The 12,598-nt window shown below is 30.3% G+C and overlaps 1 protein-coding gene across 3 annotated transcripts in view; it reads left to right on the top strand.

Annotated features, from left to right (window-relative positions):
• Positions 1-12,598, top strand: part of LOC123269923 (follistatin-related protein 5-like) — a 240,837-nt gene that overhangs the window by 20,480 nt on the left and 207,759 nt on the right. Inside the window, exon 2 of one of the 3 annotated variants that reach the window (XM_044735869.1) lies at positions 5,056-5,083. The exons of 1 other annotated variant lie outside the window; for it this stretch is intronic. The gene's annotated coding sequence lies outside the window, so the exon portion shown is untranslated. Of the gene's footprint in view, positions 1-5,055; positions 5,166-12,598 lie in introns of all 3 variants that reach the window. One more of the 3 variants, XM_044735860.1, reaches the window with a different exon arrangement.

The raw sequence follows: 12,598 nt of genomic DNA, 5'->3' as shown, positions 1-12,598 counted from the left end.
TCAATGCTTATTTTCATAATTTGTGCAGACATTTATCGCTTTTTAAATTATTTTTCCAAGTATTGTTTTGCTCAAGAGGAAAATTTTTGATTTTTTTTTTTCAACTAAACCGTTCTAGAAGTTTATTTAAAAAAATTTTTACTTATAGTTATTACAATTTTTACGTGTGGAATTTTTTTTCTAATTTTTTTTGTCATAATTTATTAACTAAAAAAACTATAAAATTTGTTTTAATTTTAGTATCATTTTGAGGATCATTTATTTTTAAAAAATTTATTTTTTTTTCGAGTTATTACTTTACATTTTTATTCAGAAAAATGTATCCAGACCAGTGAAAAAAAAAAAAACAATACTATATCAAGAAAATTATTATTATGCAGAATAAATTTTCTTGCAAGACTTAAATGGTCTTATTTTTAACGGCTGCATATAAAATAAAATATAATAAACATAAAAAGCATTTCCAGAAGCTTTATTAAATGACGATTTAATGTTGTTGGTTTATATATATCAACAAATATATTTCTCAGTTTATGTATACGTATAAATATATTTATATTTGTATTTAACTGTTGAAATATAGCGGAGATGTACATATATATGCATTAAAGTTGAAGTAGTATCGTGAAAAGTGTGGGCTAAATGAGAGAGAAGTAGTTGCAGGGTCTTGGACGTTTTATTTTACGGTCAGCAAGGAATTTAATATAGTTTACAATGTGCGAAAGCAGCTGGAGATAGTTTAGCAGGACAGGAAAGCTTTCTTCTATTCACCATACAACAGCACCCCTACTTCTACCGGCATTACCACCACCATCTACTACTGCACCCCGGCTTCATAGTGCTCACTTGAAAATTAATTGCAGGCTCCGTCGCGTCCCATTTCAAAAGTAATCTTTATATCTTCTGCTTGGTACTATTCTCCCGTCCACTCTAAATCCGAAACATGCGCTCATAAGAATTAATTACAGTCTTTATTCTCATTTCTTTATGTTCTTCAGGTAATAAAACCTCTTTTACCTTATTCTCATCTTCCCTTTTTGAGGTTTATTATCTATTTTTTATTAGACCAAAATTGAATATGAAAATTTTTAACGAGCTGAATTAAGCTCTAGTGAAAAACTTATTTTAAATTCACCCGACTTTATTTATTATTCTATCTTTTCAAAATTATTCTTTTTTTATACTCTGAAAATTTATCAATTTATTTTTTAATTAACTATCCATTTTTTATCAAAATAATTTTCAGTTTTAAAAATTTATTCCTTTGATTTCTTTTATTCATAAAAAAAAATGAATAATTACAATGTACAAGTATACATTGATAAAAAAAATACTTCTATTAATTGAGAAAAATTTTTTGATACTAGAAAATATTTAAATAATTATCAATTATATATTATCTTGTCTAAAAAAATTGGTTAAATTTGTAATAATGAAAAAATTAATAAATTAAATGGTTCATTTAAATAGATTTATTATTTAAAAGTAATTATTATTGAAAAAATATTTTTTCTCCTCGAGTGTAAAAAATTCGATTTATTAGTACCCATTAAAACATCATTATTTGATGTTAAAACACGTTCTTGTTTTATAAATACTTCCATACATTCATACGTTCATATACATAGACATCTATATAGAAGTCAAGTCCAATCCATAGTAATAAATTTTCGTAATGCTGCCTCGTCGGCGGTACTCACTTTGCATTGTTGCCGGCCCACTAATTATAGCGATCAATCATAAACTTTCTCTACGTGCTGGCAAGCACCACTGGTGTATAAATGTTATATATATATATATATATAATATACATATCTACATCTATATCAATATATATGTATATTTGATGTCTCTTTATCTCTTCCTCTCCTTTATCTCTATTCTCCAAGCTATTCTCAATGCATATATCGCACATGTATATATGTATATGAATGTATCCTCTTCTAACAGAACAATATACCCTATTCTTGTTTATAGGAGTCGTGTTGTTGTCCAAGCACGCGTACAGTTATTAGTGGCCGGATGTCCTGTGAAACTGTATTATTATAGTGACTGGTTAGGGTTGTCTGGGCCATCTCATCTCGGAAGCTACTGGATAGAAGCCGGAGTCTGCTCCTGTATTACGGAGAACATCCTTACTATCGTTATGTCTACTCTGGGGATTATTTCACCCTACATGTTACGTACAACAAACATTTATATAACTATAAATACTTATATACTTACACATAGATGTAAGCATACATGATAACGACTCTGATAAAAAGGTTTGCCGGGTCTTAAAACTTTATTAAATATTAAATTCTCAAAAGTATGCCCATTAAACTTTAATTAAAAGACTGTAATTATAATAATAATCTTTAATATGGCAAGAAGTTGCTACAACATTTTAACGATTTTATCTTTTGAGACCGATAAAATTTCACTTGGCTGCAATTACCACAAACTTCGAACGGGCTTTTTACTTACTGTTTGAACGGGGATCTTTGCTTTAATCTCTCGAGAGAGAGCCAAAGTAATCTTTAGTAACTCTTGGTATTAGTTAGTAAAACTTTTTTCATTTTTGTTTATAGTAAATTATTATTTTTTATTTTATTTGTACTACTGGTGATTGAAATCTGCTATTTACACGCTCTTGTGCCGGAATTTTGTGCCCCCATACGTGAAGATTAAGCGCGAATAATTGAATTATGTGATATGATGATAATGATTATAATTCATATTGTTTATTATTTTGATATATATTTATGATGTTAAATATTGATTTGAATTTATTAATTGAATAATTTAATGATTTGATAATATTAATCCGATAATAACTGACTGATCGCATAAAATACGTGGTTGTGCGTATTACAAATATATTATTGATTATTGAACATAAATTTGATTTAATAAAAGATTAATTGGATAAATGGCATCAAATATTTTGTGGTAATCGATACCGATAAATTTATTTTTAATAGAAATTAATTGATAAAATTAATAAAAAATAAAATAATGTGTAGAAAAAAATGATCGAAAAAGTTAATTCTAATTATTATTTTTAAAATTGAATGAAAAAAATAATAGAAGTTACAAATTTAAAAATTTTAATTTTAAATTTCAAAGATAGAAGCAAAAGTTTATAAGTTTAATGTTTATATTTTAAATAATTATCCATCAGTATTCAATAAATGTATTGAAAATAGTGAAAATAAATGTCTGATCGCAAATTAAGTATTACTACTGTGGAAGTAGTAAGAGCAAAATACAGACTTTGCAATAGATGTATATCTGATAAAAAAGGATCGAATATCGATTGAGAGCATATGCAGCTAAAGTGATAAAAAAGGAAGCCGGCATAAAGAGAGAAGTAGAAACACGATAGAGTACAGGATAAATTATATTTATGCGATTGCATTCAGCGTGGAACTGAAATTGAGGTTACAGCCTCATACTCTTTAGTTAGATTTATGCTTTTGATATCGCTTTATATATACATATACATATATAATATATATCATTATTATTCTATATACTCATCATCATTTTTGTTCAATCATGTTTCTCTTTTTCATTTATTTATCATCCTGTCGTGATTTAAATTGAATATTCATCAACGATAAAATGAAATCAACCTGATTAATATTTTATTTATTACCGTGCACTCTATTTTTCTTTTTGAGTATTAATAAATGTAGGTTACATCTATAAAATTAAATGGTAAATAAATTTGTTTTTTTGGTCTGTATTGAATTTAATGAATTATTATTAACAAATTAAAAGAGAAAGAGTGCTTTTTTATGCGGAAAAACTGCAAACGCTCTTGCAATTAATGCTGCGATTTTATGGATTCTTAATTTTCAACGTCGAGTTTTTGCATGAGTGAATAATCACGACTAAAATTTACGGGAAGGTATTACAATATTAACAATTTTTTTTAAATTTATTCAAGACAGTACTTGAACATACAGACGAAAATTTAAGCAATTATTAATGAATTTTAATGAAAGTAAAAATGTTGTTGCTTGTATGAGTTATTATTTATTATATATATGATTTGATTAATAACTTTGTGGAGATTAGTCGGGAGGAATAAACAAATTAAGGTATTGTTTTTTTAGCTTTTGTTGTGGAATAATAATTTGTCAAAGAGAATGTTGATAATGGTAGTATGGAGAATTTTTCTTGATACCTCGCTAACGAGGGACAAATTGGAGAACTGAGTGGATGCCGTTTCACCAACAGTGGGAAAGCAGCGGAAAGAAAAGAGAAGGGAAGGGTGAAGAGAGAAGGTGACGTTGGCAAAAGCTCGATCCAACCCGACATGAATTTTCTCCCTTCCTTAATTACACACCCTTTTTCTCCATTCTCAATTGCTATAAGTCGTACAACTATAATCATTATTTTTATTATTATCGTCCGCTGAAATTCGTGTTTGGCATAATGCAAAGCGTAGGCATAAAAACATGGTGAAATCTCAACTGGAATTTTAAGGAAGTAAAAGATAAAGAAATTTTGCAATTTAAATTTAAGAATAATTTATTTTTATTGAGGTTATTTTAATAAATGTTAGGCTGTCATATATTGGGCGTATAATAAAGTGGGATCTTTGAATAATTACGATGAACTTTAAATTTTAATCATTTCGCTAAAAATGAGAGAGGAAGGTAAGTGATGAATAAAACGTTCTTTGAGACTGTTTTAACTGTGATTTTTTTTCATAACTTTTTTGTGGGCTAAAGACGCCCGGCAGAAAAGACGGAGTAGTAATTAAGACCCAAGAGGGGAGGACGTTGGGCGTTGGGACTAATTTGTTAAGATTACTAGGGTAAAATCCTTTAAAGTTCTATACAAAATTTTAACTTTTTTCCTTTTCATCGTGTCTCTTTTGAGCGACTCCAAAAGAAGTACCCGCTTCTTTTTTTATTTTTATCTTTTATTTTTGTATATAGATACAGTTTTATAAAGTTTTTGATCTTTTGCGTCAGACCTTACGATGGACCGGGAGTTTATAGATACTTTCATTATTCCTGTTAGTTTTATTTTTTATTTTCTGCTTCCTGCTTTCAGATCTTGAGGAGGAGGCGACCACTTTGGGGTAAGGACGCTTGGAATTTTTTTTTACCTCTGTTCACTCGAGTGCCTAAAAACAGTTTTGGATTTGCTACTTGACATCACCGGCAAGTACTTTGATTTTTTCATCCTTTTCGAATCACACTCTTATCTGCTATTCAATATGTACTCTTTAGATCAAATTTATTACAATTTACAACGTAGAAAAGTGGTAGTTTTCATTGTAAGATAAATTTATCATTACATAAACAACTTTTTACAACAACTACAAACAACTAAATCGTTTCCTTACAAGAGAATTAAGTTGTAAAATAAAAATTCTATTTTTTTCTTTCAATTTATATATCTGATATGGCCAAATCAGATTACATAATATGGTTAGATTAGAAAATTTTTTCATGAGTATATTTTATTGCAAAGAAAAATTACACACTGATAGAAGGATTTATTTGTATTAAAAAAATATTTGTTAATAGTTAACAAATCATTTATTAGAGACCATTTTTTAGTATCAAACAAATATTTCTTAGTATTTAAAATGATTTGTTTGTATTTAATAAATCAGATATTCATTTATTAAATATTAATAAATCTTTTTAAATACTAAGAAATATTTGTTAAGGACTAAAAAGTGGTCTCTAATAAATGATTTGTTAAATATTAACAAATATTTTTAACTATAAACAAATCCTTCTATCAGTGCAAGCGTTTATTAATTAAAAGTGAACAATAAAAAAGTTTGCGTAAAACGCAATAAAGTTGCTTATTAGTTCCGCTAGTTTGAAACCAGGCAAATCAAAGCGTTGAATTGACTACTGACACAAAGCGTAATTATATGTATTATATTTATACATATATATTATATATACAACAAAATGAAAGTGTAGAGACTGCAGAAGCGTAGGCATGAAAATTTAATAAGCTCAGCCTCCGGTAGCTGAGTAACTGCAGTACAGTCTAGACTGTCTTAAATTTTTCCTCTCATTCTCTCTTTCTTCCTTCACTTCGTATGCTGGCGAAGTTTAGTATCAACGAAACAAGACAACTGAAATGTAACTAAAAGAACTGTCAATTTGAAAATACTCTCGCTATAAATTATTAGAGGGTTTTTATTTATTTATACTCTGGTAAGAAATAGATAACTCGAATATGGGATATGATACTCAATATTTTACTGATATGCAGCGAATAAGGGATACGTCGAGGGGTGAGTGAACTGCGTCGAGTTATTCACTCGCCTCTGGAGCAGTAGGTAGTGAGGGGGTTTGTAAGAATATTGGAAACCCGTACCGGGATGTCAGGATGGGAGTAGTTTACTAGCATAGCAATCTAAAATGGATTATATGATACTGAAAAGTTGTATAGCTTCTAGTTTAGTCGCTGTTTACTTTGTTTCCCGGGGATGTTCGCTACACACATGACGTGACTTGTATCGCAAACTAATTCTGCGCTATAATACTCCACGCTATTCTACACATTATATATATATAGAGTGATATATCTATCGTGCAGAGTAGAGGCATTTACCTCAACTCAAAGACACCACGCGAGATAATTTAATTACAGTTCACCAAGTTGGGTATCAAATATCCCATTGTTAATCAAATAAACAACCAATTAATCTTTACTTTATTTTAAATTAAAAAACTTACTTTTTCGATTAACAGAAATAAAATTATTTATTTATTATAAAAAGAAACAAAGTCAAGATGAAAAAATCTTAGATTAGTTTCCGAGAAAATTTAACTTACGACAGGTCGTTGCACTGAAACGGAGCTAAGTAGCAATACAGAAAAAGGTTTTAACCTTTTTACAATTTTAAAATTACGGTCCTTATTACTGTTAGTGAACGTCGGAGTCGCAGTGTGTTTGAAACGTCAAGAAAAAAGACAATAATAAGGAACGCAATATATTTTTATTTTTTACTCCCCGAGAAACGTATTATGGAATAAAAAAATCCGGAAAAAAATGGTGATGAGATCCAATAAAGGGTAATATAGTAAGAACCAAACGAACATCGCGTCACTCGAGGTGATAGGTATGCACACCCAGTCTCAGTTCACGTCCGAAGGCTGGCTTGTAACTAACGCTAATGCGATTATGCCGGACGTGTTCTGCTTCAGAGTCTGACGCCCGACATTTTCTCTTCTCTTACACCATTTTCTCTTAATGCTACCATAGCCTTATCTCCATCGCCCGTTTTCTCATTTTTTCTTTCTTTTACTTCTGTTTTTTTTTTTTTATATTTTTTACTTTTTTTTAACTCACTGAAACTTCTCACTGAAATTCTTTATTTGCTCCGCAATCCTCTAATCGATCAGTCCATTTTTCTTCTAGCAATATTCACACTACCACAAAGAAATTTTTAGTCATGAAATTATGGTAATTCAATATCTGATTATATAATCCCATTATAATTTTAGATTTGGTTTGAAAAACTGATATTAAATTCTTTGTTTGTCATTTTTGTTGTAAAAGTACAGAAAATTTTTATGTGAAAATATTTTAAACTAAATTTTTATGGATGGTATTAAATTTTTATAGTTTTAGCTAATTTAATTAATATTTAACCCATTTAATTTGAATTTCAATTTTTTAGAACTATAATTTCACTCTATAATTATAAAATAGATGACGTTAAAAATTTTCACAGCTAATAATTTGCACTACTTAGTATAAAAATGATTTTTCACCGTGTATGATCGGATGCTGTTAAAATAGGTCGATGTAAAATCACTTTTATTAATTAGTTAAAAGCTTTTAAATTAAACAGCTTCAATTACTTAGCAGCGTGTATTTAATTCAATAAATTATACAATTGATCGAGAAGACAATTATCTAACTTTCATTAGAATTTCAATTTTACGGTGTCTCGTTAAGCAACACTGTTCTTAATCAGTGATAAATTTTTGATAGCTTAAAAATTTCAGTTCAATAAGTACACTACTAACTATCGACTTTAAAGTCTTCCACTCTAGTTATAAATTTTCCCGAGAATTGAGAATATATTTTATTGAAGTAGAAACACATATTCATATTCTTCATATATTTTATGAATTTTAATAGCGCATCAGAAAATTCGCGTCAAGCGTTTTAGATCTCAGAGGTAATGAAAGTTAAGTGCAGCTCGACTCCTGAAACAGTAAAAATAACCAGACACATTACGAGGGTGTGATAAATGTCTTCTTGTGCATTTATGACAGCAGTAGAGTAAACCGAGTCCTGTTACGGGTGAAACGATCGTCGTTATTATTTTTGCATACGATAAAATAATGGTAGAGTCGGATGCAGAAAAGTGTGTTATTGTACATCGGTGTAACAAAATAACATAAATGAACGAGGAAATAGTCGACAATGGTTGACACATCAAATGGTGTGCAAAGCTTTTAGCCAGGACATAGATATTCATATTCATATGTATATTATATGGGCGTACATCTGTATATTTATATCTGTTATAGCTATAGGTATCTACCCGGGAGTGTCGCGGGGATTTTGCGTTTATCGGCTTCATGACCCGGCTCGGTGACTGCCGTTGGGACTCGGTGATGCTATATCCCGGAAGCTAAACGATCTCACCGAATTTGTGAGCCTTCCTCCTATTTCAATCTCGTTATATACAACGTTATCATATTTTCTCGTGTATATTCTTTACTTTTACTCGAGCTCAACTATTTTCTCTGGCAGTTTAGATATAGCTTCATTTACTTTTTATCATTTCTTTAACCTATTTATATTCTCTCTCTCTCTCTTTCTCTACGTTATTTAATGTTGCATTATATCTTTTATGCGAGGCAAATTGCAAATTGCGTACTCTGTTATTCTTGACTCACTATTTGAATCAGTTCTTGCTACCGACGAAAGAAAATTGAATACATATTTTCCAGTTAGTGTGTAGCTTATTAATATATTTATTCACATTGACATTCTCGTTAAAAATATTCAATTATAATTGGAGCAATTATCACAAAAAAAAAAAACAATTTTTTAATTGCTCATTTTTCAGCATAGAAGAAAAATAATAGTCAAAATTAATTTGATCTTGTTAGTTATCAATTAATTAATAACAAAAAAAAAAAAAAAAAAAAAAAAAAAAATTAGCATTATCACTGAGCTGGTACGATGGTTTTTCTTTATTTTTGGAAATTCTCGTTCTCTATAGAGAAGAAATTTACCGGGTCAATGGAAAAGTGTCAACCAATTAAATAAATTAATGAGCATTTGAGTAGTATAAGTGTGTGCTAAATTGCACCGACCTGATTCAGTCCTCTTAAAAGCTGTGATCAGTAATTAGTTTCAATCTGCATTCGCACCCTCTATTTTAACTCTGAATCCCAGCAATATATTGCGGTAAGATCAACATGCCAAATAACAAACTGCACAGCGTTTCTTGACACCAAGAGTGTATGCAACTTCTAAGTTTCTAGGTAACTTTGCAAAATGCCTGGAAAACCTACTCAAGAGCAGAAGAAAGAGAGAACGGATTTCCTAGTGCAGTAAAAGATATGAAATGAGTAGCAGTTCTAGTGAGTGAGTAGGAAAACCAAGAATCCTTTTTGCAAAAAGGAAATAATAACGTTTTGCAGCTTCTCGGAAGTTTCTCATAACATTTTCTCTGGATTATTTTTTTCCATTTTCTGTAATTTTTTTTTTAACTTACCTTTCTATTGTATTTTTTTGTTGTTATTTGTTACTTCTGTTCACCGTCGCACTTGTTTCCTCTGCTCGTGAAAGAAGTCATAGTAAAACGTTAAAACTACCGCGACATTTAAACCAAGCATTCAATTGAGGCTGGAGACTTGCCAAATGTGTCGGGTTCTGTGTAACGACTGTGTGAAAACGCGTTAAACCGACATTTCTCTTCATGTATACGTGTATAAATAAATATTGAGTACGTTCATACATATGTACATGTATATATGTCGAGGTATATCGGTTATGTATTTTTCAAAGTGGATCGATGTGAGGGTGTTTCGCACCCGCAACTTTCGCTTCCCACTGGCCCCTTTTTCCTGATTCCATTTACGATGAGGCTTCTGCGGTTTCAAGTGTTATCGTGGCATTTGGTCCAACACCAAACGCCTTTTTGAACGATGCGATTTAAGGGAGATTTAGCTTCATGTTGGCCTGCTCACTGCCCATTTATACTTTTCATTTTTATTTTAGCTGCTTATTTTGTGATATGACTTTTGACTAACGGATCTACTTTTTTAGTAATATTAAAACAAAGTAAGCTCTGTTTAATTGCATTAAAGCCTTTTAAGTGTCGCTGCTTAAAAAGATTAATCTTGCTTACCAGTGCATGGAGAATAATGGGTGCCTGCTTCATAAATAAGATTGTTAAAATCGTTAGTAGTAAACAGTAATTATTGGAAAATAAATTGGTTTAAGATAACCAGGGTTTTGTTATGTTCGATTTTATATTGTTTTATTGTATCTCCGTAGATTACTGTTTGTTTTTTCCTGGATAAAAAAAAACTACATTGCGATTAGAAGATAAGTATGCTTTTCTAGAAAAACTGTGTCATTACAGAATTTTCTGGCTCTTAGTTGAGTTAGCTATAGATTTTTTTTTTAAAGGCAATATCCTGTTCAGTGACCAAAAAAATATTTTTTATTACATGATAACTTTTATTTGCGATGTACCTTGTCATAAAATAATAAACACGGTTGAGTTGTTTAGCTGAAATTGATAGACTCGATGTTATTTAAGACTGATAAATTGTTTCACGGTTTGTAAAATACTATCGAAAATTGAGCAGAGAGAATAAAACAACAAAAATTCGTTACTTACAAACGACATCTCGTCTCGTTGAGAAATTCTTTAGCTTGAATTCAAGACACTTAGGAAAAAAAAAGAGGTTGTAGTGGTATGCTACAAACTACATTGGATAATATATATTTTTTTTTTATTTTCCCCGTGGAATTTCTATACGGTGTTGAGAATTGAATCTTTCTTGAAATGTACACAATAGGAAGAGGTTGCATTCGAACCGAAAAAAAGAATATCGGCCTCTTTTGTTAAGAAAACTATACAACGTACTCCATAGATACTCTTCGCAGTGTATTAGTTGACAATGGAGAAATACTGGAGATGCAGTACACCCGACATACTTATTCGTATTACACCATCTCAATTTAGATATTTTTTTCCCTTTATTTTTGAGAATGTTGTTTTCTTCCGCAACTTTGCTGTTTGTGTTATTTTATTTTCTTCTTATTTATTATACGGTTGATAGTATCGAGCTCTGTTTTTTTCACTGAGAATGTTTTTTCTGCTGAGCTTGCTGCACCACTGATTGGACCGTGGATCTTGTGGAGGATTTTCACGAAAGATTGGCAGTGCCGCCAGGGCGATTGCGTGGAATTAAATTTATAGCTCTTATTCCTTTTAAACTTGCCTCAAGGGAGTGAAATGAATCGGAAATAAACCTAAAGGAGACAAACTAGTGGGCAATGAAATAGATATATAATATGTTATATTGTTTTCTTTTTCTACTGACAAAAAGAGTGTATTTTTACAAAAAATTGTTTATCTTCAATTCAATCATTACACAGAAAAAAAAATTACTTGAATCAAGTAAATCATTTTGAAGAACTTTATCTTCTTGATTTGAGTAGAAAAATTCTTAAACTAAGAAAATTTACTCGATGCAAGAATTTTTTGTCTTGATTCAAGACAATGAAACTCTTCAAAATTATTTTCTTGGTTCAAGAATTTTCGTCTTGATTCAAGTTAAATTTTTTTTCAGTGTAGGAAAGAAAAAAATATCAAATAACATGATACACAAAACTTCTTAACACTAAAAAGTAATAAAATTTTTATAATTAAGTTTTCCACCTGTAAATTAATTACTGAAATTCTTTAAAGAACTTTGTTCCCTAGTTTGGGTGTTATTGCAAAAATCAACTTTACCTGTGCAGTTGAAATTATTTATTCCTTTTTTATGCGAGTTTATTCAAAGTTTTCAATAAAGAACAGGTTCGTGGTGTTGATTGCTTTTCAATCGCAGTATCACATTTCTTTGAGGTGAAGTCCTTTTAATGAGGGAGCCACGCGATTCACGAGACTCGCGGCAAACGATAGCGAAAAGTTTAAAAAAAGTTTTTTAAAACTCTAAAGAAATTAAAAGATCGCGTTCTTATAAATTCCGTGCGATCGTAATGAGAATGGTATACCGGTACACGGTATACTTTTTTCTGCTTAACGTAGCTTTTATTTTATTTTCTTTTGCCCATTGTGCCAAGCCATATCTTTGACTTCCTTTTTCGGAACCTCCTGTCTCAGAAGACTTCTTGAAGTCATTTTCTTTTTTCTTTTTCCTACATCATTTATACTCGTGGGGTATAAATGTCTCGAGGCTGTGATTCATTGTCGGCATTTCTCACTACGTCGTTTTAATTACGTACTCCTCGTACTCTTGCTCCTTTTCTGTGTGTACCTAGTGTAGTAGGTCATACGCTTAAAAAGAAGGGAGCTAAATGTGTTGGTAGAACCGCATATTCATTTGTTAACTTTTCTTAGCATAAAGGAACAAAA

The sequence above is a fragment of the Cotesia glomerata genome, linkage group LG1, assembly GCF_020080835.1.
Source record: "Cotesia glomerata isolate CgM1 linkage group LG1, MPM_Cglom_v2.3, whole genome shotgun sequence".
Classification (NCBI taxonomy): Eukaryota; Metazoa; Arthropoda; class Insecta; order Hymenoptera; family Braconidae; genus Cotesia; species Cotesia glomerata.
This window is presented reverse-complemented; position numbering and strand designations above follow the sequence as displayed.